This window comes from Papilio polytes, unplaced genomic scaffold (genome assembly GCF_000836215.1).
Source record: "Papilio polytes unplaced genomic scaffold, Ppol_1.0 DF824180.1, whole genome shotgun sequence".
Classification (NCBI taxonomy): domain Eukaryota; kingdom Metazoa; phylum Arthropoda; class Insecta; order Lepidoptera; family Papilionidae; genus Papilio; species Papilio polytes.
The window spans coordinates 3788248-3793761 of NW_013525024.1; positions in this window are offsets into that span (position 1 = coordinate 3788248).

Consider the following 5514-nt stretch of genomic DNA (forward strand, 5'->3'; position numbering starts at 1 on the left):
CTATCATTAATTGATAGATAAATGCGTACGTAAATAAGTTGTTGTGTTTTTTTAGTGTAATGTTCTACGAAATCGGCCTTTTATGTCCAGTATTTATTAATTCGAAAGAATATTAAATAAAAATGTGCGAAATGTCAAACATGCAATAATTTTAAGTAAAGTGTATATAAAAATGCGTAAAACTATAGTTAATAAGCGTTTGTTGTAGCTAATTGAGTTTTAAGTTGGCACAATGGCGGCAAAAGCGCAGGAAATGAGTGATTTTATGGTGATTACGGGTATCATCCGACGGCATCATAATGTGACCACTTTCCCGTGCCCTATGACCGGATGAAAGTGATGCTGTGTGCATAGACGTGGTCATTATGTTAATTGACCAAGAAATTTGCATTATACACATTTAAGTGACAAAAACAAATCATAAATACCCACGTAAAATATAACACTGAATTATCGTAGGCTTAGATAAGTCAATTGGTCCATAAACTAATAATTTTTGATGACATTATAACATACTGTAAGGAAATAATAGCAAATAAAAAAACACGTTAAGTCTATATACTAAATTTTACTGCTTGCTGGCAATGAACTACTTTAAAAACATAGTGGTGAGTCGGTGGTCAATGCTACTATGATGAGTATGGTAGACTATTCTCACCACAAGAGATGGACTCACCACGCGAGCGTATGGACAGCGCGAAGGCGAGTGCGGGCCACGTCGTGTCTCTGCTCTGTGCGCCCTCTGGCGGCCACCAACAAAGTTTTACACATATTAAACTACAATTACTTTAATCCTTAGTTAACGATGGACATGTAACACAATTAAACCTGTAGATAAATTTAACAAGTACATAATTTTGGGACGTCTCCCTAGATTAGTAGAGTTCATAATTTAAACAAGAACGTAAATGATTTACTCCCTGCATCGTATTAGATACGATACAATTGTTATTGATCTGTTACGTTTAGTAAAGAGCCGTGAGTGCGCACGTGTTGTTGTCAGTGTAAACACTACTTAGCTTACACAGCTCTAGTTGTGTTTAGAGCTTTCTATGGAAAGCTTCTTACACTATAACTTTAGTTTTAATGTTTGTTGTTGAAACGCAATTAGACAAGCACTATAATAATTAACATATTTATCGCTTTGCTCAAATATTTTATCTGACCAAGTTAAATTTCAATTTGGTTGCTTAGAGATTGCATTTGTAAAATCCACTTTCCAGGTCATCTAGTTTGCTTAACCTAATCGATAGTTCCGGCCAGTCGTTGTATTTACTTTGCAATTTTTTATGCTTTACTTTGATTATAAAGAAAACAAAAACATAATCAATTGTTCACAATTCATTGAACTCTGAAAAAAGTGAACAAAAAATTAATTTTTTAGAACTGTTTACAACCAATTATTTTTAGCTTGTTCATGCATAGCAATGTACGTGATTAATATATGAAATAGCCTATAGTAAATCATTCCCTTTTATGTGTGACGCAGTTCCGGAGTTGCGTGGCGGGTTCCCGGCTAGTGAGGGAGTGGGGCAGTGACGTCACGGGCCGCGATAACCACCACTTCCGGCGCGCTATTCCACGTTCAAAATGGCGTTCAAAGCGATCGCTTTCGTTTTCACTATGACCACTCGCTCCGTTCACAGCGAGCTGAGGGTGAACGTCTCAAATGTAGAGCGTAGGTAACGTGCTCTAGGACGATATCGATTCTTTCCTAACCGGCAGTTCAACGGACGCTTGTAATCAAAGCGAGAGCAAAAGAACTATGTAGTTAATTAGCTATTAAATTATACACTTAAGTTTCACTCAATCATCCTTCCGACGTACAACCTTCTTATAAGGCCTGGTATCGGCATTTTAAAAAACTCAACTGTACTGTAGATCAATTGTTCAGTCAAAACCAAGCGTCTGACTTTAGTAGTGAAGTTTAAGACGAGCGCACGATGTTGAACTAACACGGACTTACAATTCGCTAGCTAACAGCGAGAGAAACATTTTATGATTACACATTAAATATCCACGCACTAAATACGATTTAAAAGTACGCACTTTCATACTGTTAAGAAAACACACATTACACTGTTTACAGATATGGGAAACATTTTAATTTAGAAATATTCTTGCAATCGGTCTATTATCGAAAGTAAAACTGGCAGTACAATAATCCGATCACATTGCAGCGTAATAAGACATAATGAGGCACACTTATCACATTTCGGCGGGAATTGGATCGGAAACCAGTCCGGGCCAGCTAATTGAATCAGGTAAAAATGCTTTCTCTGTGAGGTAAATTGTGCGTCAAATTGTTGGAAAACTGTCAGCGAACGGTGGTTTTTTCTATTTGCAAATGAAACTCGGATAGAAATGTCTTGAAACCTAGCGGTTCTGAAGCTTTGTATTGTTAAGTTTGTTAATCTTATTTTAATGGTTAATAAAATTTTAAAACTATTTGTGCGTGTTTGCTTATTATATAGAACCAAATTAAGTCATTCCTGTCCTTGAGTGCAGCCGCGTTTACTTTTACGAGTTAGTCGCTTAGTGGTGAGTTGTGACACCTGCCGCGGTCTCATGGCAGGGGGCACAGGGGGCATGGGAGCTCGCGGGGGCACGGGGGCTCCTGTCCCGTGTCCCGTGGCGCGTGCTTCCGGCACCGCCGCCCGCACTGCGCTCGGCCCGCCAAGGAATACCACAAAAGAGATATTTAAAACAAGAGTTTTATCTGTATTCAGTGTTGGAATACGCACAATATATCTGTACAACGACGTGATAAAGTCAACCCAACAAACGTAAAGAATGTTTAGCGGTTAAAATTGTAACTGTCACGATGGCCTAAATTTACTAACAGAAAACTGACGATTTTAACCGAATCCGAAATCCAAAAACAATATCCAATCTTAGTGACTTTTATTGCCAGTTAATGAAATATTTATTTCCATATTTTACTTTTGTATAACACGCTATAATCAGTCAAATTAAGAGTGACACGGCTACTGCACCATGACATCGTGTCGAAAGGGAGAAGAAAGTGTGAAGTAGTTTGCTGAGAACCTCGCCTGTAACCGCGACCGCACTGCTTGTAACCGCCGGAACTGATAGAAATACTGATTAAAGTCAATAATCGAAAGATGATTTAACATTGAAACAAGAATGTAATGAGATTGAACGAATCCTTATTCATCACGGCTGTAAAAGGTAAGAAGCGAAGAAAGTATGGCTGGATTGTGAGAAAGAGGGCATTAGTTTTAGTGTCATCATCGTATTACGTCATATTCTAAGCGCAAACAGTTTATTTTGCAGTGCATCGGATGAGCCTCCAGTGTAGCGACTTGTGAGACGTCTGCTCGGCCCGGCCTGACGCAAGCGCTCAGGCGCTCAGGTCTCTAGTATCCGCTCCGCTGAGCACAGCGGAGCGGATACTAGAGACGATACGGTTATTTTAGCAATCGATTAACTAACTACTTTGTCTATTAATATCTGAAGAGTGTCCTGAGCTATTGAATATTTCTGGCAATGCATCTTAACTAGTAAAAATCCTTTAACTATCCAATTTTTCTTTCAACAACATTCAGACATTATTAAAATAAAATTCAATAGGTCGATTAGGGTTGTTTTTATAAGATAGTGTTATGTGAACTTGTGTGATAATGCATAATTGCACAAGAATATTATATTAAATGATACAATAAGAACGAACAGAACAATATTGTTATTGTAAAACAATGAGCCGGCGCTACCGCTCTCATAACTGTTTGGAGAGCGAGCGAATGCCGCGCCTCGCTTTGATTCACTTTGTTTTATGTCAATAAATTAAATCAACTTATAGCAACGCACAATGTTGTGAGATAGACTTCGTAAACATGTGATAATGAGAATAATACACAGATACTACGTGATACTACGAATAGTAATTAAGTAATAATGAAACACTAAGCTGCGAGATTGACGAACACCGAGGGTCTTGTAGGAACAATGGGCCGTCAGCCGACAGCGCCGCACCGATAGTATCGCTTGCGTCGCTACCGGACAAGGACAAGTGCCTATTCAAAACTGTATACCTTCAAGTTTGCTGTGTTGCAAGCTTTGTATGCTTCAGACTGGAAGTTGAGGATTTCGAATAAACAATTGTTCGAGCATAATTTCACAGGTCAGGGTGTTACACCACCGGGAAAGGAAATGGTCGTCAATCGATGACAATGTAGAGCCGGACTTTAACTTTAGCAGCCGACAGCGGCTTTTGCAAGATAATTAAAATTGTTGCCAATGGAAATTCTGAATGCCGTCACGCGAATTGAACCTTAAACCACATTTCAACAATTGCCTAATTTATAACAATGATTTCACAACGCGAATGTATTGTGTTAGTTGATGTAAGTGTAGTGCAGTTAACACAATTTTAATAACATACATGTGATTTATATAAACTTCAAGCAACAAATCTCAATTTATTATCAACTTATCAGTAGCGTAGTTACATAGAAGAAGTGCTAAAGACCATCTTTTCCTTCCTTTGTCTATGGTTTCAAAACATGAAATAAACAAACTTCTTAATAATAGAAAACAAAAAGTCCCCTGTCATCGAAGCCCATTTTGCTTACAATGGGGACAAAAACAAAAAAGGATATGAACAATGCTTTGTTGCAATGAAGCTTGTTTTTGCAACAACTTTTAAAGATTTATCGCTTTTCGCGACGACTAAAAACTTACAATAACATTTAAGAAAAACTTGCAATTTATCTGTCCGTCTCAATCCTTTGTGGAAATGAATGTTTGAATATTTGTGTTTTAAAATGAATGCTTATAAAATGAATTTCATTATCTGGATCAATAATGTTTATATTGCAGCGACAATGGTCCAAGATCATACGTCAATGGTAAATTAAACCATAATCATGAGAATTTCAAAAATAATAATTTTTAAATAATAAAATAAAAGTTTGCTTTATTTGAACATATTTGACACACGTGATTGTTACATGCAATTCTTAGGGTTGAAGTCAAACAAATTATTAGACATTTCCAGTATTTCAAAATGTTATTAATACAACTGCGAGTAATTCGAAATCCTTAGATTGTTCTTAATTCTCAATAGGCATTATACAGTAAAAATTAGTAAAATACAAGTGGAATTTTTTAAAAAAAACCTTCACCAAAGTCATCTTTGAAGCCACATAATAAGACAATACAGTAATAATTAACCTAGTTGTGAATCTATCGTAAGAATTATGTGCTGAGGAACATCCCTGATCCTGCTGCAAGCCTGTGACGTGTGCGTGCCTTACACGTAATTAACAATTATGTACGAGTTGCAGCCTTTGTCCACAGTTCGATGACCTGACCATTAATTTTCATATTTCATTACTTTTTATTCATAATTAATTTGATTTAACACTGTTATTATGCCAATATTCGCAAAGAACAGAGGAGTCTTGGATAGGGTATTGTAAGACGTAGAAGTCGGTTGGTATAAACTGCAGAGGCAGAGCAGAAGGGATCCACAGAGACGTAACACGCCGT